Consider the following 27,773-nt stretch of genomic DNA (forward strand, 5'->3'; position numbering starts at 1 on the left):
GTATTTTGACAACAAGCCGTTGTCTCTTTTGCTACTCTTTTTTCTAATTATTTCCCAAGAGATTTGGGGAAAGTTAAGCCCTTGGATTACATTTACATTCCCTGGACCACATAATGAAGCTTGTTCTCAAGCATGAAGGTCTCATTCTACAGGCTACTGTTCCAGGCCCCAGTCTATGTCCTCTGGAAGGAGCGGGGCTCTGTATAGGGTTTGAACTCTGTGGTTAGCTCCATCCTATCTCCCATCTACCACTGCATACAGCCCCTCCCTTAGGGGCAATCTGTATTTACTTCCACCTCAGCAGCTGGACTAAAACCAGGCCATAATCTATGGCCTCCTTCTGTCTTCTTTGGTCCCAGTAGGCACTGCCTCTGCACATTCCCCTCACTCACCAGGGGCTCAGCCTCTTACAGCCACTGAATGGCAGGCACATTTATCAAGAAATGCTCAGCCTTGTTAGCAAAACAAAAATTAGATACTATTTTACATGTATCATATTGGTAAAAAAATAGTAAAAAAATTGGTAAAAAAAATGATTATAAAGATATGGGTAAAAAAGGAATCCTCATGATCTAAAATGACTTATGTAGCCATGGTGAAGAACAATTAGTCAATATTTTGTAAAATTAAATAAGCATTTACTCCACAAGCCTACAATTTCATTCCATAAAGAGGTCATTACAAGAGGGATACTCATGGCACTATTTATACCAGCAGGGAGCGCTAATTTTTGTTTAGTTTCCAACTCAAGAAGAAAGGGCAAGCAAAGTATGATAGGTACATGTGACAGAATTAATTTCCAAGGGTATAAGTCATGCCCCTTAAAATATATGACTATAGGGAAGAATGTGATCAAAGATAAAAAGAAAATATAATGCAATCAAATTATCACAAGTAGTTCCTTAACCAGACTAGTTACTAAGCAGAATTATGAACTCAAAAGTCAGTACTTTGTGGAAGAAAAAAAAAGAGTAATTTCACCCAAAAGTAAATGTCTCAGATTATGTCTAGATCGAAGAGAAAGAATTGTTCTGAAGATTCTTTACTGTATTAGTTTCCTTTTGCTGCTACAGAAAATTACCACAAACCTGGTGGCTTAAAATACAAATGTATTATCCTACAGTTCTGGAGGACAGAAGTTCAATATGTGCCTTACATCCTGAAATCAAGGTTTTCGGTTCTGTCTGGAGGCTCCAGGGGAGAATCTGCTCTCTTTTCTCCTCCAGGCTTTAGAAGTTGCCTGAATTCTTTGGATCTTGCTCCCTCCCTTCATTTTCAAAACACACCACTTCAGGGGTACCTGGGTGGCTCAGTCAGTTAAGCATCTGACTTCTGCTCAGGTCATGATCTCCTGGTCTGTGATTTCAAGCCCCACATAGGGATCTGTGCTGACAGCTCAGAGCTTGGAGCTCTTGGGGCTTGGGGCTTCGGATTCTGTCTTCCTCTCTCTCTGCTCCTCCCCTGCTTGTGCTCTGTCTCTCTCTCTCCCTCTGAAAAATAAATAATTATTTAAAAAGAAAATATAGCACTTCAGTATGTTTCCACTGTCTCATTTCTGTTCTATCACTCTCCCACCTCCCTCTACTAATCATTCTTGTGATTACATGAGTCCCACACAGGTTATCCAGAATACCTTCCCATTTCAAAACCTTTAATTTAATCCCTTCTACAAAGGCTCTTTTGACACTTGGAGTAACCTATTCAGAGGTTCTAGGGATGGGTGGTGGGAGGGGTTTGACATTTTCTTCCAGGGGCAGGGAGAATGAATATTTCAGCTATCAGAGAAAGACAAAAACAAAGCATGTGAGAGTAAATTCACCTAAAGTAAAATATAGTGAGGTAAGAATACAAACCCTAAATGAAACAAGAGCAATAGGGGGAAAAAAAGACACACCAACAGTGGATATCTATTGAGTAAAACAAAGCAGGACAAAATATAGGAACAACCCCAAGTGGGACATTAAACATAACCCAAGGAACAGAAGAAGAATTACACGAGATTTCTCCATGCTGTAGAATTTAAACAACTAGATTTAATAAAACGAGAGCTCTAAGACAAGATGTCATGTCAATGCAAAGATATAAAAATGGAGAATTCAGAGCTGAGGAAAAAACAAAGACTCTAAACAAGGTCAAAACAGGGTAAGTAAACAAAGGAGAACCAGAAAGAAGTAATGTTTTAAATTGAAAAACTGGCATCTTGACTTAAGTGTAAAGGGAAGAGAGAAATAGGTAATTAACTAGAAGACAATGGATATAAAAAGGCTAAATGATGATACATAATTATAAAGAGGTTAACAAATAAAGCAGTTATTTAAGATATAATACAGTAAAATATCCCTAGAATACAGAAAGAATGGAACCACAAAGGAAGAGTATAATTTTTCCAAAAAAAAAAAAAAAATTGAGAGCCTTACAGGAATTTATAACCCCCAGTTATATATATATATACATATATATATATACATATATATATATACATATACATATATATATACATATACATATATATACATATATATACATATATATATACATATATATACATATACATATATATACATATACATATGTATATATATGTATATAAGTATATACACATACATACATACACACACACACACACACACACACAAATGTATAAAAGACATATAATCTTAAAGGATAAAAGGAACAAGCAAAATTCTTCAGGTATTCTAAGAGAAGGAGCAAGTCACTTGAGAGGGGTAAACAGGAAGCTGGCTTCCCCATTCCATAGAGTGACACCTATTGCTTGAAAATAGAAGAGTATCCCCAGATACTGAAAGAAAGAAGGTGTGAAACTGTGATAGTATTTGTAGCCAAGTTGTTTTGAAGTGCAAGAGCAACTGGCAGACATGGTCAAAAGTGTATCAATTTTTTTTTTTTTTCAGAAAGATGTGTGCTGTTAAGAGCCATGCCTGGAAAAGTCAGCTCTGTGATAGAGCCAACTCCAATGCCGTGAGAAAAGGACAAATGGAATACTCCATGCCAAAAGACAGGAGAATTTTGACAGTAAACAACTGAGGGTGGGGACAGGAGTGGGGTGACAACTATATAAAAATAATAGTTTTACTATACTATTCCTTCTGAATAAAGTTTGGGTTTCAGGGCTGTCAAGGGTCTGCCCCTGACTTCCTGTCACCTGGTGGTGTCTTATCATGTGCTCCCAGACTGGCCAAATTTCGATGGTACCTCTGCACGATTGTGTCTAATCTCTGTGCTTGTGCCCAAACTCTTCTCACTCTTGAAAACTCATACAACATCTGGGGCTTCACTGTTACTGTAATTAGTACAGTATATGGTTGCTTGGTCAACTTTAAGTCTCCCAGTTGAGGAATTTCTGTGTGTACATCTCTCACATGGTAGTGAGTGTTCACTGTCTTCTTGCAAGTAAAAAAAAAAAAAAAAAAGCCACACGTAATTATAACATTTTAAGAGCCAATAGAATTCTCAAAAATGTATCATCCATGAGCCTTAATCGAAAAGGCATACAAAAAAAATTAATATGATGATGAAATCCAGCCAACCCAGAGATGGCATTTTAAAAGTCCCCCAAATACTATGGATATGGTATAATGGCTGGGGAAGAGCAATGAATCCATTGAAGTATAAAAATAAAATAAAGCAAGCGCAAAGATTACAGTTACAGAAGACAATGCAGAACAGAAATAGCTACAAAATCTAAAAAACAGAGAGAGAAAAGGGGAGTACAGATGGGCTACTTTTATCTTTAATGGCAGGATTAAATGGATACTATCTAAGAGTGAAACTTAAATTCATACCTATCTCAACATTTTTAAAGTCTTTATTCTTAGTCATAGGGGTATTTCAAATATTACTACATTTGTGTTTATGAAACATTTACAGTTCAACATTGTTAGCTTCATTCGTATTTGATTTTTGATAAGTTCAAGTATACCTAATTTAATATTTTAATAACTATAACTCGTTTTCTGCAAAATAACTTCTGTTCCTCTTTCCATCCATCCATCCATCCATTCATTTATGCATCCATCCATCTACTGATCTACTTGTATACAGGTATAAAGGAGGGTATTCAACTAGTTTGATGTCCAACAAATGTGGAAAATGGTTACATTTGAGTAATTTTGAATAATTTTAAAACATAATTTTTAAGAACTTTTGAGGTCCCATTTTAATATGTATTACTTATACTAAGCTCACCCTAAAAGTTAAAGAAAATGTAAATCTGGGGAAAAAAGTTTGCAAACTGGATAATTCCTTGAGCATTCTTTTCTCTGAGTACTTCCTCTTTTCAAAATACTTTTGCTTAATAATAATATCATTCAAAGTTTCCAAGTTTTAAAGGAATATAATACTCCTAAAAAACACTTTTATGTGACTGTGCTCTTATAAACACAAGACAGAATTTGTGTGATAATGGATAACAATTATAGAAGATTTCAACAAAAAATAATCAACAAAGAAACAGCAAACACATTCAGTAACATTGCTAATCTACTTAATCTGGTACATGATCCAATGAGAATGAAATGCATATAATTATGTAACTGGCAACCCCATGATGTACCTGTCCTGAAGACAGTCTCACAGGTCAACAATGTTTGTTTGTTTGTTTGTTTGTTGTTTACATAGGCCCTCTAACATTTAATAGTAATTCAGGCCATGGCACAAATTCTTTTAAATAGACAGCCAGAATTATACAGAGTTGGGTGAGTCAAGGCTAAATTAACTCCTACTGAACTTTTAATGGGAAAATATATCCTGAAGAAATTATCCAGCAAAATGTAAACCCTGTAAGAGCTGGAACTATGATCTAGCTTTTCTTTTTTATTATTTTTTAAACATTTATTTATTTTTGAGAAACAGAGACAGAGCACCAGCAGAAGAGGGCCAGAGAGGGAGACACAGTATCTGAAGCAGTCTCCAGGCTCTGAGCTGTCAGCACAGAGCCTGACATGGGGCTCAAACTCACAAGCTGTGAGATCATGACCTGAGCCGAAGTCAGATGCTTAACTAAGCCACCCAGGCGCCCCTGTGACCTACCTTCTTAATTGCTCTAACTCTAATATCAGGAACAGTTAGACCTTTTAGATTTATTGCAAAAAATAATAAATCTATAAATGAATAATAATGAATAAATTCAGATAATCAGAAGTGCATTGCGGTTTTCTCTGGCTTTAATTACCTGACTTAAATTAGCTGGTGAAACAATGTTTCTTCTAATAAAACATATCTATTCCAATAGAGAATATTTTAACTTTAAAACTCATTTACATCCATAATCTCTTCTCACAAAAGAATGGATCGGACTCATAATGTATAAAGAGAAAGGTTAAGAATGCTTCAGACAGTTAAGCAATCTGCTTGGTCATAGAACTTTGTGAGTATGGAAAAAGTCTTTCTGCTAAATTAACATGAAATGAAATTAGTTTTTCCTTAAACTAGGAGAGGCTGTATTTTGTTTTGAATGCTGCTCTTAATACACTATAAGCTTACTACAGCCATTACTTAGTAGGTTAATATATCAGTGGAAATTCTGACTTAATGAACCAGCCACAGGAGTTTTAACAATGCTTATCTTTTTAACACGCCCAAAAAGCAGATTTTTGTAGAGGTCAAAGACACTGACTAGAATAGCACTTGCTTCACACCAGCTCTCAAGAGGAAGCTTAAATAATAAATGTCACACCCTACTGTTAACAAGTCTTCCTACCGATGCAAAGCTATCCAAAAAGAAGTGTGAGGGTGAGTACAAGGAAGAAAAAGAGAAAGCGAAAAGAAGGATGTGAGTTAGCCTCTTCAATTTTTATCTATTTGAACGCCTTTGCCTCTGACAACTGGTGCAAGGTGGAACGAACATCAGAGGATAGAGTAAGCAAGACGAATGTGAGAGAGGGCTGATATCCCTACCCTGCCTCCAATTTTATCTTTTCAGTTCTGCCATTACACCATAGTGAATGTGTAGCTTGAAGGAAATGGGATGAGTGAGGTTAATTCCTGTAATGACCTCACTTGAGTCAGACTTATGACTGTAAGGCAGAGCAGTTTAAGAGCATAAGTTCAAGCCCCGCGTCGGGCTCTGTGCTGACAGCTTAGAGCCTGGAGCCTGCTTTGAATTCTATGTCTCCCTCTCTCTCTCTGCCCCTTCCCTGCTCATGCTGTCTCTCAAAAATAAATAAACATTGAAAAAAAATTAAGAAAATATGGTGCCAATCTTATTGATATGAAGATTAAGTGATCAAAGTCTTTTTTTTTTTTTTTAAGGTTCTATTTATTTTGAGAGAGAGACAGACAGCAAGCAGAGAAGGGGCAGAGAGAGAGGGAAACAGAATTCCAAGCAGGCTGTCAGCATAGAGCCCACTGTGGGGCTTGAACTCACAAACCCTAAGATCATGACCAAATTCAAGAGTTGGGGGGCGCTCAACCGACTGAACCACCCAGGCGCCCCAGTGATAAAAATTTTAATATACTTCTTGGATGCTTGCTAACACTCAATAAATATGCGTCAAGAGTTGACTGTATGCTGAGTGTTTTTATATAAGATGGGTATACAGAATTACAAATCTAAGTCAAAATGTCAGGTTTAGCACTGAAAATTGGGCAAATGCAAACTGAAGACATTTGAAATAGCTAATTTACTTTCAGCACTTATTCTGTTTAAATATTTTCACATCCTACTTAATTTTAATGATGCTAGTCATTTAAGTCAATTTCCCCTCTCTGTTCTCCTTTATTAGTCCAAAATGGCAATTCTCATTTGCTTTTGACAATCTGATGAAAGTACTGCTTTTCTAAAATTCTCTTGAAAATTGGCATTGTGCTTTGATGAATATGTTTCCATTATCATTTAAATGCACTTTAAAATGGGTGCTCTGACAGATTAGATGCAAAAAGTTATACGTTGTCTGGCAATGGCTGTGTTTTACTACCTGTGGTGATAAAAACATTTCTTCCTATGGTGATAAAAGGATATTTAACATTTCATTTTGTCAAATTACCTGTAGTTAAGTTCCTTTATGGGAGTTTGCATAATAGGAAAAAGTAAGGTTCTACAAGTTTTTAATAAACTAACTGAATCACCCCAGGAGAAAGTAGTTACTAACCAACAGATGGTTTGCAAACATAAATCTTTTAACAGAGGCATAAGGGCTAACTGCCTGATGCCAACATTTGAGATTTCTTGGGGGATCTATTTTATTTATTTTTTAAACTATGATGAAAAAGTACTTTAGTTTGTACAATTTATTATCTGTACATCCATAATAGAAGTGTAGCCAGGTTTTGCTAACAATAACAACTTTTAATAAAGGTGATCTATTTCTAATTGCTACAATTTCCTCATAATATTCTATTATCATTTTAAATATATCTTGACATTTATTTCCAAGCAAAAACAGAGCTGATCCAGTGAAATGCATTTCATGGTAAGCACAGATGAGAAACATAAGATAATTATAAACTCCAAATTATTTCATAGAGGAAATATTCTGCAGCATATTACAAATGAATTTAAATATATACTTGGTTTGTGAAAGCCTTATGTAAACATAACCTGAATATACTTTAAAAGGAAAAACAGAGACTAAAACAAACATTTTTATAACCAGACCAAAGACAGTCAAATATACATTTAAATAATAGACTAGTGAAAAAAAAAGAGAAAGAAAAGTAATTTTAGACAGAAATGTTCACAAAGAGTTCACTAATCAATCATCACATGCACATTCTTCCCCTAACACAACAATGTTGAATGGCTATTCCTTCCACCTCTTGCTTGCTTCCCATAAACAAGGAAGGGGGAGCTATAACTGCTTTATGATCTTAAAGAAACAGATTCTTGATCTAAGGTTCATTTTGAGGAAAAAGTGCAGTTTGCTTTTCAGAAACAGTTGTTCACTGTCATTTTTCCTAGAGCTTCTGGATCCAGAGAAAGAATGGGAAAGCATAGATTCAAACCTCCTGACATGAAGAGTTGTTGCCATTTCTTATAACCCAATAGGTTTCAAGGGTATCTTTTTCAGGTAACACTCCTTGGGGCCTTTTTGCTCCTTAATTGAAGAAGGGTAACCACTCTCTTCTTTTATAACGAAAAATGACTTTCCCAATGAAGAAGCCGTTACTACTAACATATCACCATCCTCAGACATGGAGGACTGTAAAACGTTTCTTCTTCATATAATTAGTCTGCATCATTCCCTACTACCATGAGGGCTATGAGGCTGGGTTTTTTTTAATTTCACTTAATGTTTTCATTTTGGGGTCAGCAGGTATATTCTGGAGTTCAGGAGGAACTATACTATCTTTTTCAGAAGGCTTTCATGGAGAATTTGGAATGTGCACTGATTTGGGCTCAAGTTCCATCTTGGCTATTTTTTTTTTCTTTTAAATTATTTACTGGTTTCTCTGTATGATTTATTTCACTTAGCATAACACTTTCCAGTTCCATCTGGTTTCATTCTTATGTGGATCCTGAGAAATTTAACATACGATCATGGGGGAGGGGAAGGGAAAAAAAAAGGGAGGGAGCCAAACCATAAGAGACTCTTAAAAACTGAGAATAAACTGAGGGTTGATGAGGGGTAGGAGGGAGGGGAGAGTGGGTGATGGGCATTAAGGAGGGCACCTGTTGGGATGAGCACTTGGTGTTGTATGGAAACCAATTTGGCAATAAATTTCATATTAAATAAATAATAAATAAATAATAAATAATTTACTGGTTTCTTTGTCAAAAGTCTGGTTTCTTTTCATTTTTTGTCACTGATAATAATTACTTCACACCATCATTTACTTGCATCATAATCATAATAATTTGCTTGGCCTTGGAATAATTTTCTTCTGAAGTATTCTTGAATCACTTCAGTAACATTTTGCATTGCATCTTTTAAAGTTCTAACAGCAGCTTCTTAGCATCCTTTTCATTCTTTACAAAAGTCATTGAATCCTGTGGAAGACAAAGCAGAATTCTGATTTTCAGATGTTTAGACAGATGACACCTTGAAGAAAAAAGAATTTAGGTGACAAAGCTAACCAAAAAGTTCATTTGGGGTCTTTGGGAATTCAAATTGGGGAGATACAGATTGAGGAGGAAACTGAAATGTGTTCCAAAGGGGAGGAGTAAGACAGAATTTATAAAGGCAAAAACCATATGCTTGTGTAAGTTATTCTGAAAAAATTACGACTGATATAGGTAAAGATAATTAAGGTTGATCCATATAGGCTAGGTTACTATGCTAAATTCTGGGTTGAAATACAGCAAATTAAGCCTCATTCTGAGAATTCCAGCAAGATGTACTTTTGTGGTTGGCACATTCTAAAAGTTCATATTCCATCCAAGTATGGAAAAGTCTAAGACTAACCTTCCCAGTGGTCTTCTGGCTCCATTTTATGGCCTCTTGGTATTCTCGACTTCATTTCAGATGTTTCTGCAAACAATATCAAATTCACTCCTTTTATATCAAATTCACTCCTTTTATTTTTTTCCACTCATTTTATTTAACAGATGAATAAATAAAATTACTTTCAGTGTCAAAGTAATATTTATTGTTAAAATAGGAGAAGATTCCAAATTCTTTAATTTCTAGTGCTCTTTACACTGTATCATATTGCTTCTTAAGGATTTCTTTATATTAAGCCTAGTTATTCATGGAGTTAATCGGAAAGAGAAAGAGGAGAAGGCAGGGAGGTCAGGGAGGAAGAAGAGGATGAAGAGAAAAGGAAAGATTTAGTTTATTGCTTTCACTATATACTTGAACATGAGTTTGAATTGTACAGATTCACTCATACAGAGATCTTTTTGTAAATATAACAGTACTGTAAATGTATTTTTTCTCTTCCTTATGGTTTTATTAACATTTACTTTTATCTAGCTCACTTTATTGTAAGAATACAATACAGAATATGTGTAACATATAAAATATGTGTTAATTGACTGTTCATGTCATCGGTAAGGCTTCCAGTCAATACTAGGCTATTAGTAGTTAAGTTTCTTTTGAGGGGGGAGACTCAAAAGTTGTACCTGAGCTTTCCACTACAAGAGGGCTGATGCCCCCACACCTGTAATGTTTGAAAATTAAGGGTACTAGGATTTCTTGATTTTCCTCAAATATCTAATATTCTTAAGGGTTCTAGTCCAAAGTCTATTCTGCTCTCCTTGCAAACTCTTCTGAAATTCTCAACTACCTCATTACTTCCACTGTCAGTTGTTACCTCCCATCACCCTTCAGGTAAGCCTCAAGTGTGGATCTGCAGTTCTCTCATGGTCTTGGTCACCCTTCAGATTCCACTTGAGGTGAATAAGCACCATCACAGATGTCAATGAGCAAAACAAAACAAGATTTATAAAGTGTCAAAGAAAACATCCAAGTCCAGACATTAGTATGAAAACGTCATGAAGGATGACTCTTGCACTTAGAGAATGCTCTCACCATCTGCTCTCTAAGAGTCTTGAAGGTCAGACAGAAAGGACATTTTCAGGGAGGAGCAAACAAAGCTATGAGGAATGAAGTGGGGGGTGGTGATGAACAGGTGACATGATCAGACAGTTGAGCAAGGAGAATGCGTGTGTGTGTGTGTGTGTGTGTGTGTGTGTGTGTGTGTGTGTGTGTTTTATTTTTGGTCCTAATTCTCAGGAGGGACCATAAAGAAGAGATGTTTCATGATCCAGTGCTTGGAAGAGCCTCAGGAACAAGTAAGAGTTTAGAGGGGAGGAGAAAAGTCTAACTAAATTTTAGTGGTCACATGTTCAGATTGACCAGTGAGAATAAGCAGGGCAGGTAATCGTTCAATAAACAAAGAGTGGGGATTTAGAATCTTTGTGTCTAGGTTTGTCACGGGGAATCTAGGGGAACATCCCAAGAGTTATCTATGTCATACAGAGAAGGGTGGTTCTTTGCATTGAGCTGTTGCCTGGAATACAAAAAAGGAGGGAGTTTCCTTATCTTTGCTATTTTCCAGGAGTACAGAGATTAGGTAAAGGTGAACACTGCCACAACAAATACCAACTTTTCTTTTACTCTCAAGAAGTATTATTTTACCTCAAGATGATGTTTCACCTTTGTAGCTTCCCCGTTCTCATCAGTAGCATCACTAAGAGCTCAGTGGCTCTGTGACAAGTGCCCACTCAGAGGACTTTTAAAGTGATTGCCCTTGATCACATAGCACTCCAAATTGATGCAGGTAAGCCACCATACATGCTTGGGATAAGTGATGGACAGTTCCTCCTACTCCACCTCCTTCTTGACAATCACTGTTATGTCTAGAATAACCTCAACTTTGGAGGGATATTAGCATATCTCCAGGAGAAAATTAGACCCCAAATACTTTTCTATCGTCAAAAATCTCTCTCTACAACATACCATTCAGCATCCTCATACTGCTATTTGCAGCTTCTTTATTTCCTAAAATCCCCTTCAGTGAGCCTTCTGGAGTGCCCCATTGACACCACCTCACTATGTGTCCCCAACTCCCTCTTCGTGTGTTCCGCGTCCATCACCTTGATGACAGTGCTTCTTCCACGGCCTCTCAAGTGGACACTGATTTCTGTCCTACCCAGTGTCCCCTGAGCTGCAATAGTGCTAGAGAGAAAAATCAAAGAACTCATTTGGTGTATTTATCAGGTTGGTGTTACATTTATAAATAAAGTTAGGGATAATTGATATCTTTTTGATGTTAAATCTACATATCCCCAAATACTGAAAGCATTGTCATTTTTTCAAGTCTCCTTTTGATTTTTGGTTCCTTCAGAACAATTATAATTTTTCTCACCTAACTAACTCTAGTTAAGACTATTTAAAGGTATTTTATTTTACTTTGTCATTTTAAATGGGGTATACTCTTCAATATATTGTCTAGAGAGATGCTTTTACATGTGAAGATGATTGATTTATATGTTAATTTTATGTATAGCTTAGCCCACAATTCTTGCTTTTCTAACATATTTAACTTGGCTAATTGTATTAGTTAATACTTCAAATAAAATGTAAGTAGTAAAGATAATAGTGAACATTTTTGTATTTTTTATCATAGGAGGAGTATCTCATTTTTCTCCCTAAATTGTTGGATTTTAAGTCAAGATAAATATTTTATCATGTTAAGGAAATATTAACCAATTTTAATTTTTATTTAATCAGTTGAAAATCAAAAAGATGCTAAATTTTATGACACACTTTTTCAGCATCTATGGAGATTTATCATGTGGGATTTATCTTTGGACATAATATGGTGAATTTTACTATTATGCTTCTTAATATTGAATAACACCTATATTTTTAGAATAAATCCCACCCTGATCCTGAGGCACTGTCTTTGCTATGGCAGAGTTATTTTACCTTTTCTCTTAGTTCACATATGTGTTCCTGGGTTGTATCCATTCTGCAATTCAACTTCTCTGTGGAGTTGTTTTTTTCATCAACTATATTATTTTTCAGATTCAGTATTTCCAATCAATACTTTTAATGTCTTACCTTGATTCATGTTTCTGTTATCATTCCCCATATTTATTTTGCCTCTTCCTGTAAATCAAATTTAGCTGATTAAAAGGGTGTGTTTTCTTGTCTTTTTTTCACTAATGGCTGCTCTGCAAAAATGTCTTAATGTTTTCTGAGTTCATTTTTTTCCTGGAGAAACTGGCTCATTAGCCTATGATTTGAATCTGTGTGGAGAGATCAATGGCCAAGTCCTAGTATCCATGTTTGGAGGATAGAAATGCATTGTTTCTCAGGGCAGAGAGCATTGACACTTCTTTTTCCACAGGGTAATCATCATCCCTTGTGCTGTGTTGTTATTTAGTCCCTCTCCTCAACTGGGGCATCTGAGAATAATTCTGATGCTACCCTACTAGTCTGGCTAGCCCAGAGCTAGATTTTTTTTGTTTGTTTTCTACTTTCAGAAGGAAATATTGTGGTGCTAATATACAAAAGTCGATACGAAGACCAGAGACTACTTAAAAACCTCTCCTCAACCCATACTCACATCTGCAGTGTTTTTCCCTATTCCACCATGGATGTTATTTTAATAGACAAACTGTTACCATCTTGTATTTCTCACCCTTGGTGTTTCTCATCTTTCTAATAGTTGTTAAACTATTTGTTGTTAAAACTAGTTGTTAAACTACCCATCAGCCTCCTTAAGCCTTCAGTACCATCTCCAAAATGGGGGCCATGCAAGAAAAAATGTAGGTCCATGCTGGTTGTACTATATTTGGAGGAAATAGAAGTCTCCATGCATTTCTACTAAGAATTTGTTTCTTTAGTCATTAAACTGATTCAAAGAAGTTAAGGGCTTAAAAGTGATTGAAGCAATTTAATAATATTCCTAGCAATTTATTTAAAACACCAATAGTATGTTCCAAGTGTGAGACTGACTTATTTTAGTTTGATATTTCACCAGGTCTGATTAGATACCAAGGCCAAGACTGTCTGATCCCAGAATGCCTAGCCACACTCAGTAACAGTCATAAGTGAACTCAGTTGGTCCCATCCATTTCCTCAATGACTTAAATGATTTTAGAATACCATCCCCCATTTTCTATACTTTCATAGTTGTTCTGCCTTCCCTGGAATGTTGGGAATCTGTAACCCTAGAGACCTAACTTGACTAGAAACTGACTGCTTCCATCCCCACCCTATCATTGAAGGACCATTAAAACTAATTTAATTCATAATTTATATATCTGTATCACAGTGTACAGGTCCATTTATTTAAGGGGAGAAATACCCATTTCCAGTTTCACCACTATAAACAGCTGATTTATAATTAGACCAGCAGACAGTTTACTGGGAATCTGTTTCCCTACGAGCTGGAGTTTGATATCTGGGTATTTTCAACAAATCTCCACTATAGCCAAATGATGGAAAATCTCAGGTTCTGCTCCCTTGACTGAAATTTAAATGTCCTGTACTGGGGTCCTTCCTATACACTAGCGGTAGATGTCAGATGGTATATCTTTCCCCTAACCAGAGTAGACCTCTTACGATAAAGCTTCTGCCCAAGAAAATCATCTTATCATTCATGTCTCTCTCACCCTCTTCTAGTAGCAATAATTTCTAGATGAAACAGAAAACCAGAGAATGGTAACGCATCAGTATTAATCCCCAGGTGAGTTTTCACCCCTCACTTGGACTTCAGCATGCTGGTCCTGGTTCCAGGTTTGCACGTTCTCATTACTCTTCCCTTTACTGGTCATTATTCTTGGTTGCCCACTGTAATCCTTGGGGAGCTTTTGTAAATACCGATGCCTTGTCCCAATTCACCCTACTATCTCTACCCTCACCTCTACCAAAACTCGTATTTAATTGGTCTGAAACATGACCTGGGCATTGAAATTTTAAAAAAGCACCCCCACGCACCCACCCAGATGATTCTAATATGTGGTCAGAATGGCTAGTGCCTCATTCAGAATTTTTCTGCCAACTCGTGAGACCAGATGTGGATTTTTTTCCGCCACAAATCAAGGCTGGCTACATAAATTGTAGCACACAGTGCAAAGTGGAAATACAGACTCCCTTATTCAAAAATTGTTAAGAACTTCAAGCCTGTGATAGGAGAGTATTAAATCCAGCCTGGGATCTGTCTGAGAATATGCACAGGTAGCTTGTCCATGAAGCTAGCCCTGTCTGAGATCCAATGGTAATAGTTCATTGCTTTTCCTCTTGTGGGTTTTTTACTTTCATATTTTTCTGTCTCCCTACTAAGTCTCTTTAGTCCACTCATTCTTCATGTGGCATTACCCTTTCCCACACCTGACCTCAGCTTTGGTGGGTAAAGGTAGTCTATTAATAGCAACCTGAGTCGTGAGAATCTTCTGTCTCCTTCCTTGGCCATTCCTTTTTGAAGTGGCATTGTCCTCTTTTCCTTATTTGGTTGTTCCTGGGACATTCTAGCGACTATTTCTGAAGACTATATTTTAAAATTTATTTGATAGATTTCAGGGAAAGAAGATACTTAGAACTTTAACCATAACGTTTTACCCAGAATACAATCATAATTTTGTTTTTCTGGATTGTAATATAGCTTGTTATATGGAAGTAGTGAAATCATTAATTGGCAAAAGAAAATTAAGACAGAGAGTGAGAAAATGACCTTAAAGGCATCATTATATATGATGGGTATTCTTTTTAATTAATTAATCAATTTATTTATTTATTCATTTTGGGAGACAGAGAGATTGCACAGGAGCATGAGCAGGGGAAGGGCAGAGAGACAGGGAGAGAGACAAAGAATCCTAAGCAGGCTCCACATTGTTAGCACAGAACCAGATGTGGGACTCGAACTCACAAACCTTGAGATCATGACCTGAGCCAAGTTGAATGCTTAAGCAAGCGACTGAGCCACCCAGGTGCCCCAAGCAATGGGTATTCCTAAAACAAAGCTCCTATCTTGGGCTAAAGGAAGACCAAGAATAATGTAACTACAGGCTACTTAACAAATATATTGTAACTCGGTGAGACTTTCTGGACTTACTTTTCTCCTGCCACGCTTGCCCATTTCAATTACAGCTTCTTCTTCCCAGCACTTCCAAAAACTTGAAGAAGTGACAACACAAGATGCATGTCTGAAAAGAGATTTAAGGATCAGAGAAACATAGCCCATAATAATCATCACATCTTTCAAGATGAAAGCATTTTTTTGACTCTTGGGCCACTACTGCAACCGAATTTCAGGACCCAGCACTCCCTTACCCTCAGAAAGATGGAGCTGTCAGCACCTCTGACAGGACTCTGCATCTAATACTCGGCTGACCTTGTGGCGTGCAGAGGATTTACTACACACGGTGAGTGGGGAAGGAGCCAGCACTGCCGTGATATAGTGCGGTGTCAAATAAAGTGGGAGAAAGGCTGCTCAGTCAGGATCTCAGGGAGACTTTAATCCTCACCAGACCAGAGCTGAAGTTTATATGACAAGCAGATGTGAAATCTCCACTGGGAATTCAGCAGCCAGGGGCTCTAGAAAGGGAAAAGAAAGGCCCAATAATATGAGAGATGTAACAGTGAGCCCAAAAGGTTCACTCAATTCTAGCTGGTCTATGGTAACTGATGTGTTATGATCTGCTGATCCTGCCTTCTTTCTTTTTAACCATGTTCTTCCAATTCTTTAAAGTCAGGCTCCAGTCCAGATGCCTAACTCAAGTTTTCCCTGATGGCATCAGCACTATTTTTTTCTTTGAAGGTTTATTTATTTTTTGAGAGAGTGTGTGCACACAAGTTGGGGAGGGGAAGAGGCGGGGGGAACAGAGGATCCTAAGCAGGATCCTACACTGACAGCAGAGAGCACAATGCCGGGCTCGGACCCATGAACCATGAGATCATGACCTGGGCCGAAGTCAGATGCTTAACCAACTGAGCCACTCAGGCACCCCTATTATTTTCTTTTCTGAATATCCCCCCTCCTGTCAATCCACAATTTAAAAACATATATATATGTTATATATATATATAACACACACATACAGTATATATATTATTCTTTTCTGTTGCTAAGTCAATTATTTTGTAGATTAGAAAGCCAACATGAAATGCATATGCACGGTTTACTATACTCATGTTTTGTCACACCAACTAGAATGCCTGATCCTGTGGGCAGAGCCACTGGACAACCCCTGTATAGTCATTTGGATTCGAATGATGCTGAATGCAATGCTATGAACCTATCATCCAACTTTCAGTAAAAGTGGGTGTTGCTGCATATATTGAAAGACAGATTTAATCTGTCAATTCAGAATGAAGCATTATTGTAGGTAAATGTAATTCTTGTGAACTTGGAAAAAAAATTCAGTGGAGCTAAATTTGTTTTTCCTTTTTTTTTTTCTTTTTTACCAGGTTTGAAGTTTGTTTAACTATACAGAGGGGCGCCTGGGTGGCTCAGGCGGTTAAGCGTCCAACTTCTGCTCAGGTCAGGATCTTGCGGGTTTGTAGGTTTGAGCCCCATGTCAGGGTCAGTGCTGACAGCTCAGAGCCTGGAGCCTACTTCGGAATCTGTGTCTCCCTCCCTCTCTGCCCCTCCCCCACTCGTGCTCTCTCTTTTTCTCTCTCTCTGTGTCTCTCGATAATAAATAAACATTAAAAAAAATTTAAACTACGCAGAAAGGGTGAAAAGCAGAGGAAAAGAAGGAAACAGAAATCAGAAACACAGAACAGCCTGATACTGTATGAAATAAATGGAAACATCTTCCTCAGCTTCTGTATCAATAATGTGTTCAAATCTCACAGGCTAGTTTTTCTTCTAAGGCAGCTGACACAGGTTTTAAATGTCTACCTAAATACACAGTCCATAGTACTGTTTCCTTGTAAGAAGAAGGCAGATCTTGGGATGGGAATTTAATATGAATCAAACAAACTGAACGATAAAAATATCTTTACCAAATACCACAGGTCTATTTGGTGGTAAAGGTTTGCTCCCGGGGGGGGAGGGGGGGGCAGAAATCAAAACAAGACGATAATTTAATTACTTTTAATTTTAGCACAATAATAAATTTAGTGGCCTGAGAGAAACTTATGCCAACTTGCGACATAGAAACTATGAGTAAATTCTTTTTTCCAGCATAATTTATTTTTTGAACTACCTCTATCTCATCCATGGATTAAACATGAACATCCCCAGTTAATATTTCTGACTTCTGTAAATTTATGCACATAACTCTCTTTTCCTTTAATTCCTTCCAAGGGATCTGGCTTCCAATTACCTCCGGAAGCAAGCATATATAAATGATTACTTTTCCAGGGAAGTATACCTTGTGTCACCTCTCATGTCTTTTACACGAGCATCCTTAACTTAATTCTCAAACCCAGTCCAATAAGCCAGCTCTCCTTCTCCACATGCAAGAAAAGCCCTTATTACTACTTGCTCTGCATTATCCCAAAACTACCATTAGTATATAATTCAAGTTAAGATGTGGGAAATTATCACAGTCAATTCCCTCACATTTCATCAATGTTTCTGAATTGTCATAGCGATACTCAGTTTTAGCTGTCCTGACACCTCTGCAGGGCCCACATAGAGTATGAAGAGCAGCGGATACCAGAGCTGTTCAAAAAATGCTAGAGGAACAAATGAAGGACCATGGCCGTCAGGAATTTTTTTTTTTTTTTTTTTTTTTTTTTATATTTCAGAATCTGTGGCTGTTTAACTGAATTGAGATGGAACACAGGAATCTGGCCTACAGACCTATGGAAATCACAGATGCTCTCAGCTATTGACCTACTTAGGGTACACATCCTTAGAACAGATGATTTATTATGACTAAACTCAAGATATATCTATAGTCTCAGAGATTATGTACCTAGAGCCTTTGAGGATGCAACGTGTACCAAATCCTAAGTACTTTTCACTCCTGTAGTTACTATCATTGCTTTGTTTTGTTTGAGTGGTTTTTGGTTCACCTGACTCATCTCCTCTATTATATTAATAGAACCTTGGGAATCAGTGGCATATTCCAAAAACACAATAGACACTTACATACTTCAGAAACTGTAAATAAAAATTCCTTACCTACTCTGTGCCTAGAAAATAAAATAATAAAATAAAAATGAAATAAAATAATAATTAAAAAAATAAAATGTTTAATCAATTGATCATTTTACATTTACATTTTACATCTGACTCTTTATGACAGTGAAGAATACTTGTCCATGATATCTTCCACTCAAGGAAATGAACTATTTCAGCTGAACTCACTGGTTACTTTGGTAATTTGGTAGCAAACTGAATTAAAAACAGCCTTAAAATGATATTAGAAGAAAAGTGTTTCTAAGTTTGATTTAAAAGTGTGATGTTAAAAAGTAAAGAAATAATACAATCTGGTACCATGGGATTAATTAGGAAATGGAGTGCTTAGTTTTAACACATTTAAGAAAGAAATCTTCAAAAAATGTCTAAGAGATAAACAATTGAAAATGCACAGAAAATAAGTAAAATATAAATGTAAAATAATCAGTGTTCATATAATTCACAAATTTCATGGTGTGTAGATCAAAGTATTTTATTCACGTATTATAAAACCAGAAATAAGGAACAAAACAGTGATTCCTCACTGAATATTTCCAATGAAAAAATAAAATTATAATTATTTGGCATCTTTGTTTTCGTGACCACTTTATTAGCCTAAAACATAAAATGCTCATAAATAAAACTGTTTCTTTTTTTTTTAATTTTTTAATGTTTATTTATTTTTGAGAGAGAGGAAGACAGAGTGTGAATGGCGGAGGGATAGAGAGAGGGAGACAAAGAAAACGGAAGCAGGCTCCAGGCTCTGTCTGAGCTTTCAGCAGAGAGCCTGATGCGGGGCTGGACCTAACAAACTGCTAGATCATGACCTGAGCAGAAGTCGGATGCTTAACTGACAGAGCCACCCAGGAGCCCCAGTAAAATAATTTCTTGAGAGTAGTCAAGTTAATTCTGAATATTACATAAACTCATGAAAAGAGTAGTAAACGTATTAGCACCTTTTATAGAGTAATATGAATTAATAAAGCAAGATGTTACAAAATTTAACACTGACATTCTAGAATTATCTTCTTCAACCAAAAACTATTTTTTTAAATGTCAATTTTAAAATGTCATTATTATGCAGATTTAAGGGCATTTACTAATAATCATTTTTTATCAGCCCTCTACTCACTTTGGGTATGCAACTACAACAATCTGGATTCTGAGCTTTTAAACTGAGCCTATGGTATAAACCCAGAACTCAAAATTCCAAGCTAAGAAGACATACCGTCAACATGTGTGTTATGCACACAATTTTGGAAATAAAAAAGTAATTTCATTTAAGAATAAAATGACTTCAGTAACTTCAACGACTTCAAATAAAAATGATTATCAGAAAATATTGGTTGCATATGTTTTGATTTAAAATATTCTGGCATTTACTTGATTCTCCCCCACTGAGCTATCTTTAAGGCTGCCTATATAATGTGTTTACCTATACTGGTTTACCAGAAGGATTAAAAAAAAAAAAAAAAAAAAAGTAAAAACTTACAACATATTTCATGACCCAAATCCCCAAATGTCCTTGAAACTCTGCTCCAGGGAGGCATAAGTTTTTGTTTTGTTTTGTTTTGTTTTTTTGTGGTCAAATGAAAGCATATGTTTCCTTCACACAGAACAATGGAATCCATAGTCTTTATTTTCTTTTCCTGGGGTATTTCAATCGACTCTCAAAACCCCTCCACCAGTCCTAGGATTAACTCATCATTTTCTTCTCTGTTGGGATAAAGTGTGTGTTATTTAGAATGTTAATTTAAAAGCATGTGCAGCAAAGAACCTATTGTGGTTCTAACAGAAAACAACTTATACAACCATGGAATAAATAAATAAATATGGTGAACACCCGAAAGCAACCCAAGTGTTCACTGATGGAAACATGGACAAACAAGATGTGGTATATACATACAGTGGAATATTAAATGTCAAAAAAGAAGGAAATCCTGATACATGGTACAACATGGATGAACTATGAAGACAGTTCAAGTTGAAATATACCAGTTGCAAGAAGATAAATACTGTACGATTCCATTTATATGATGTATCTAGAGTAGTCAAAATCAGTGGTAGCTGACAGGGGCTGAAGGGAGGGAAGATGAGGAGTCATTGTGTAATGGGTAGAGTTTCAGTTTAATAAGTTGAAAAGACTTTCATGGCTGGATGGTGATGATGGTAGCACAGCAATGTTAATATACTTAATGCCAGTGAGCTGTATACTTAACAATAGCTAAGATACCAAATTTTAGGTGGTGTGTGTTTTACTAATTGTTTTAAAGAAATAAATTTGGTGAAACTCATGAATGGTATACTTGGATTTAAGACTGATATCTGGAGTCAAACAGGGTTAGGTTGAATCTGTTTTACTATTTACCATGTCCTTGGCCTCTCTGGCCTTCAACGGGAAGGGAACACATATATGCTCAGGATTGTGTTGTTCAGACATATGCCTTGGAAAACCTTCACCAGTTATGTTACAGGATAAATTTGTATAAGGTAAACTGATCGTAATGTGACCTACTGGGTGATGAGGGAACAAGATTTGCCTTATGCTTTGATTCAATTCAGATCAATCATTTCCAGCCAAAATAAATAACTGTGGTTGCAACACACATGCTGTACTTGAGGGTTTGCACTTTATTTATACTAATAATGAACTACCTATCTACCTGTCTATATCCATATATATGTCTGTATCAATAAGTAAGAAACCTGTGTTTAAGTCCTAAGGGTGAAAAGTGAGAGTCACATTATTCTTGAGCTAAAGCTAGATGAAATCAATGCCAGAAGTACTCAGGGATATTTAGGTTTTATACCTATACATATATAACTATAAAAAATACCTTTGTTATTGAAATATGAGCAAGAGGGAGAAATAAAGCCTTTATTATTGTGAGTCATGAACACTAGGACTCTTAAGAATTCTTTTCTTAGAAAAAAATATAAATCATGGCATCTTAGAAATACAATAATTAGATATATAAAATTATCAGATAGACAATATCTAATGAGAGACTCACCCAGAAGACTCAATAAATGTTTCTTTCATTCTGCCCTATCTCTTCAGTGTATACAGTATGTAAATAGGAAGAAGAATAAAAGTCACAGAAGGAAATAAGAATATGAAGTTGAGGAGGCATTTGAATAAAACAGGGAATAGAGAACATCACAGAAAGTCTGGCTAACGTTCTGCAATTAAATGTGAAGAATCAGGAGATTCCTCAGATGGTGAGATCTTTCTGGGGAAGCCATTGGTTATATGGTAATCTATGTCACATAACCAGGAGAATGTTATCTGAACTATATATCATATTTATGTCTACTTAATTCTCACAATTTGAATATTTTAAACCCAAAACATTCTGACTAAAATATAATCAATACCATATGGTGTTAATGCCACATGTTTGTTCTATGGAGCTAAAACTGCCTTGCAGACATTATCTGCCAGCCATTGTCTCCATACACTGACAGAGAAGAAATCAACAGATAAAGGGGATGCTGAGAATATGGTGAGTGGGAGAGACTCTAGGACACAAAATCCAAGGAGGCACTTAGTTTGGGAATCTTAGGAAGCCCAAGTCTCCTTGACCTGTGTGTGTCAGGTGTCTCACATGAGTCCTGGCCATGAGAGAGGTGTGGAGATAAAAGTTTGTCCATCTGACCAAAAAGAATAACCAAGAAACGAAAATATACAACCATCTACTCCAGTGTAGTGTATTACGTTAACATGTCACCTGCCAAACACCTATACTCCCATTCAATTGTAGATTAAAGATGGTTTCTAGGAAATCCAAATGACCTGATACTTTGGTCCTAGACATTTTAACCTCTAGCCTAATAACTTAAATAAATTAAAACTAAGTAAGGAAAGATGTAAGCAGAGTATAAACTTTCGAATTTCATGAAACTAGCTATGCATGAAACATTGCACACACTCACTGGAAGTACCCGGGATTTTAGTGTTCATATGTACTCATGTGGTTTCAACCACGTGTATCTCCAGGACTATATCTAATTATGGATGTCCATTCACCTTCTAAAAATAGAACCCAGGGAAAAAAGAAACCAGGACACTAATGGAAAGTCTGTGCTATCTCTGTCACAACAGCTCTTCCAAACATGCAGCCCAATTTTAAAAAGGTCATTTAGCACGATTTAACCACTGTCCCTACACCTATAATAAATTTTCTTAAATTGAGAAGATGTCCTCCTACAAATGAAAACCAAATATCTAGTTAGCCAGCTTTCCACATTAGGCCACCTTAATTCTGTGGTTTTAGCTGAGTTACTGAGACCCATTAAGAGACATTTATTACTAGGTCACCTGGGTGGCTCAGTCGGTTAAGGGTCTGACTTCGGCTGAGGTCATGATCTTGTGGTTCGTGAGTTTGAGCCCCACATCGGGCTCTGTGCTGACAGCTCGGAGCCTGGAACCTGCTTCAGATTCTGTGTCTCCCTCTTTCTCTGGCCCTTCTCCTCTCGAGCTCTGTCTCTCTCTTTCTCTCTCTCAAAAATAAATATTAAAAATTTTCATCAAATAAAAAAAAAGAAGCATTTATTACTGCCAGTAAAACAAACTTTACTCAGGTAGAAATGTCCGTAAGCTTCATAGCCTTCAGTAAAGTATCAAATATTCAGGAAATTTTAAGACTTTATAAGAGGGCAAAATATGGCAAAACATAGATAGCATATTTACCTAGTCATAACATCTGACATCAAATAATCTTGTCAGATACAGAATGCTAAGAGACAAGATTAGGTATAGACACATGAACTATTTCAAAGTCATTAGTGATAAAGGTTCATTTATATCTAGATAATGGCTTGGATATTCAGCTCAATAAATGACATGAATCCTTTATGCCTCACTGTTACAGACAACCCAGTTTATAGTTTTCAATAAAGCATGTAGAATCTTCTGACACCAGGGTAGGCAAACTCTGGTCTGTAGACCAAACCCGGCCCACTGGCTAATTTTGTAAATAAAGTTTTATTGGAACATGTCCTTTTATTTACTGCTGCTTATAGCTGCTTTCCTACTACCACAGCAGGACTGAATAGATGCAACAGAGACCACATAGCATGAAAGGTTTAAAATATGTACTATCTGGCCCTTTACAAAAGGTTTGCCAACTTGATACAACATATTAATTCATGCTAGTATAGTTGTAGTCCATGTAAACTGCAAAAGAGTTATTTGAACTGTTACAGTTTTGTAAAGTCCCTCCTAAGCCAACAGAAATGCTATATTTCTCTTCTCTTGTTCACTTATTATTTTGCTTTTAACATCTGAATTCTGTGCACTTTAACCACGTATACCATGACTACGGACTTAATAAAAACAGAAAGGATCCCTTAAATAAATAACAAATATATATTTTGTCCATTTGTTATCAGGTACCCAACTAAATCAACAGTGAGAGATTTAACCACCTAAACCTACAGCAACGTGAACTTACATTTTTGGACCAAGCTAAGGTACATTCATTTTCTTTTCACAATGTCAACAGGTAGACTGAATAAATCCCCTCTTTAGAACATTACAGATGGTTAGATAGGTTTCACATACTTATGAACGTAACGACAAAATTATAGCATTAGAATCACATATTCCATCTCTTAATCAACAGTTTCTCCATTTAACATTCTCTGTTGGTGACATTAAATTGTGTGCTTTGAATTACCTGTATACTCTCAGAGATGTTTCTCTTCATCAAACCTCCCTCTTGGCAGAAATCTTTCCTTCCAAAGTGTTAGTGAGTGACCTGGGGGGAAATGAACAATGTTCTTTTTAACCCCACCAATGTTCATCTCTGTTAGTACAATACTTTCTAGACCTACACAACCCAACTAGAGAGACAGAAAATAAATTCTAAATCTAGAAGGAAGTACCATTTCTGTTGCCTCCAGCAGAGTAAGGATAGGCTGACACAGTGAGGCACGTATCTCAGCTACAAAATTTAAGGGTACGCCAAAAAGTTTGGCAATCAATATAAATAATGTTTAATGTGACATTTTAAAAACCAAAAAGAATGTGAATGTCCGCAGGAAATAAAATATAAAGATTTTCAACCAAGACAGATCAGTCACAGTGCCTCAGCGAGCCAGGTGGGACCCTAAGTCAAAAGAAAAATCAGTAATATCAATCCCACTCTGAATTAGCCCTGACTTTTTGTGTGTTCTTTTAAATTTTGCACCCAGAGGCACTTGTCCCTCACCTCAGTCCCATCCCTGTTCTTCAACCAGTTGACTAAAAGTTCATCAAATGGTAAGTAAATTGAAAAGCCCCTTTGTGAGCAGCTGACCTGCAACACAGCTGGGGGCGGGGGGGGGGGGGGGGGGGAGGGAGGTTGGGAGGGAGAGGAAGGGAGAGGGGGCTTCTGGCACTTACAGTTAATCATACGCAACCAAAAGAAAACATTCCTTCTTTCTGTTTTTGTTTTTTTTTCCCCTTTCCCACGTTCATCCTCTCTTTATATTCCCATGACACCTTTTCTCTCAAAACACAACCTGGTCTTGCCCTTTATAGTCAAAGATAAATAGAGGCCTGACCTTTGCTTTTCAACCTGGGTACTTATTCCTAGGGTATCATTATACAGATAGACAGACAGATAATTGGACTAAGGACACTGAAATCCTAACGGACACAAAGAGGTTTTTATCAAACATAGATCCCATTTCTATCGCCTGTAGCTAATAAGCAGACAAAAAATCTGAAAGTATTAATTGAAATGTTACCATTTACTGCATTACACACCACTTCCCAGGCCCCTCAGGATAAGGCTTGGCCAATGCATGGATATTCTTTGCTGGCTTTACCATGAAAAAGGACAACACAAGGCAATTTCTTTTTCAGAGTACATGAAGCACTGATGACCCACAGGTCGGCCAGGACAGCCTTAAAGTTCTCCTCCATTTGACTAAACTTTAGACAAGTTTCTCCCCAACTTTAGTCCCCGACCTTCCTTTTCTCAGACCATTTACTCTGGAAAACTCATAATTGTAAATTCTTTCTCTACCTCTTCGGGATATAAATCTTCCCCCAGTCTCTCACCAGATTTACAACTCAGGAATGTCTTTCTCAAGGACTTGGGAGCCGTCTCTTTGAAATGAAATCATCAAGGAAGACAGTGCCTGTTATGGAATGAATTGTGTCTGCCCCAAATTTATATGTTAGAGCCCTACACCCCCATTTGAGTGTATTGGAAACAGGGCTTTTAAGGAGGTGATTAAAGTTACATGAGATCATAAGGGTGAAGCCCTGATCCCACAGAACTGGTATCCTTATAAAAGAGAAAGACATACCACCCATCTCTCTCCCTCCCCCCCCTCTCTCTTTCTCTCTCTCTCTCTCCTCCCCCCTGCCCCCCTTTCTCAGTTGCTTTGTGAGAACACAGCAAGAAGGCCATCATGTGTAAGCCAGGATTAGAGTCTTCACTAGGATCTACTCCTGCTGATACTTTGATCTTTGGACTTCCCAGTATCCAGATATGATCTGATGAATTTGTTGAATTGACCTCATGTAGACCTCCTCTTTCTTTAATATCTTGCTGGCTTTGTTCCACAGGATGATTAGAAACAAACAGAGCCACTTAAGTGTTCAATGAAACAAAGTTTTGTTTTCCAGCAAGATGCTTTTTAAGTAAAAATGTCATTTCTCCACATCCATCCCCCCCACCCACCCCCACCCCCCCAGAAAAGTATAAAGGACATTGACCAAAAAGACTTAGCTTTTCCTGGACAATCCCTGTTTTAGAAAGCAAAGTCCAATTTTCCAAGAAGACTCAGTCCCAGGCAAGTTGGTTGAATAGATGTCTCTTCCTCTTTTGGCTTTTCTCTAAGATTAGTTATCTACCAGGTCGTAAGAAACAAAGTCATTGCAAATGATTGGTATATTCTCTATTGGGCTTATGATCTGCAATGGATAAGGACAGAAAAGGGATGGGAGAGGGGTATCTGTGTGGCTCAGTTGATTAAGCCTCTGACTTCAGCTCAGGTCATGATCTCACAGTTCATGAGCTCAAGCCCCACGTCAGGCTCTGTGCTGACAGCTGGGAACCTGGAGCCTGCTTCGGAGTCTGTGTTTCTTTCCCTCTCTGTCTCTCTCTTAAAAATAAATATTAAAAAAAAAAAAATAAAAGGGATGAGAGAGAGAAAAAGGAAAAAGGAAAAAAAAGAGAATAGAGTTAATGATAGCACACTTCCCTGTACTTATTACCACATCAGGAGAACTACAATTCTTAACATATTTATCTGCAATTATTAAGTAAATTTCCACAGCTATTGTGTCTGTTTTTATGCATGTGTAAAAAATGTCTACCCTTAAATATATTTTCAAGCTCATTTATCCCTCAGTAAATCCAAAGATACACCAGTATTAGGTAAGGGATACCAGTGTGTTTTAGGACAAAGATAAATGCTTCAAAGCAAAAGCAACTCAGCATATCCACAGCATAAAAGAAAAATTAAATTCAAGTTTAATGGTGGAACCAATCACTGAATAATCCTGCAAAAGTGAAAAGTGTTTGAGTTATTGCTTCTGTGACTACCCCTAACATTTTTATTAACTTCCAAATACACAGTAATGATATTTCGGGAAAATTACCATACTTACAGACGGATTTTAAGAGAGAAATTATTCCCTAACCCCGGCCCCACAGCTATCATGATAATAAAAATTTCCTGCCCATGGCAGCATTTAACTCATTCAATGTTTTCACACCTTCAACTTGACAGACCCAAGGACACAGACATACACAGGGTGAAACTTGAAATTTCTTGCTCGGTGTTGCAATAAAAGTGTGTTTTCAACTTGTATGTTTTCTTCTATCTATAAGATAAGCATAAAAGAACAATTTTATTTATATATCAGTTTTATCCTTTATAAATCCATTCAACTCATTTTTTTCACTGAGGCTGAATTTTTCAGATGTATGGGTTAAAAAGTGTTTAATACAACATATTCAGGTGGATATTACTCTTTAGGAAAAGATCATATTTGCTTATTCACATATATCCTAGTTTATATAGAGCTTACTCTATCGAATATACTTTTAGAATATATATACTTCAGAATATTTATTTTTCTTAAAAATTTTTTTAATGTTTATTTTTGAGAGAGAGAGAGAGAGAGCGCGCGAGCAAGTGCACAAGTAGAGGAGGGGCAGAGAGAGAGAGGAAGACACAGAATCTGAAACAGTCTCCAGGCTCTGAGCTGTCAGCACAGAGCCTGACACAGGGCTTAAGGGCATGAACCTCAAGATTATGACCTAAGCTGAAGTCAAAGGCTC

General features: G+C 36.8%; 1 long non-coding RNA gene across 5 annotated transcripts; it reads right to left on the reverse strand.

Annotated features, from left to right (window-relative positions):
* Positions 1–5,044: 5,044 nt before the first annotated feature.
* On the reverse strand, positions 5,045–27,544 carry LOC131516748 (uncharacterized). Of its 5 annotated transcripts, XR_009264218.1 has the most exons (8): positions 27,206–27,544; positions 24,168–24,248; positions 15,684–15,947; positions 15,466–15,556; positions 12,468–12,515; positions 11,498–11,579; positions 9,363–9,428; positions 5,045–8,947 (listed from the first exon to the last, which is right to left on the reverse strand). It is a non-coding gene; the product is annotated as an uncharacterized LOC131516748 (long non-coding RNA). The 5 variants fall into 5 exon arrangements; XR_009264215.1 differs by lacking the exon at positions 15,684–15,947; XR_009264221.1 differs by lacking the exons at positions 11,498–11,579; positions 15,684–15,947.
* Between the last annotated feature and the right edge of the window lie 229 nt (positions 27,545–27,773).

The sequence above is a fragment of the Neofelis nebulosa genome, chromosome 1 (genome assembly GCF_028018385.1).
Source record: "Neofelis nebulosa isolate mNeoNeb1 chromosome 1, mNeoNeb1.pri, whole genome shotgun sequence".
NCBI lineage: Eukaryota > Metazoa > Chordata > Mammalia > Carnivora > Felidae > Neofelis > Neofelis nebulosa.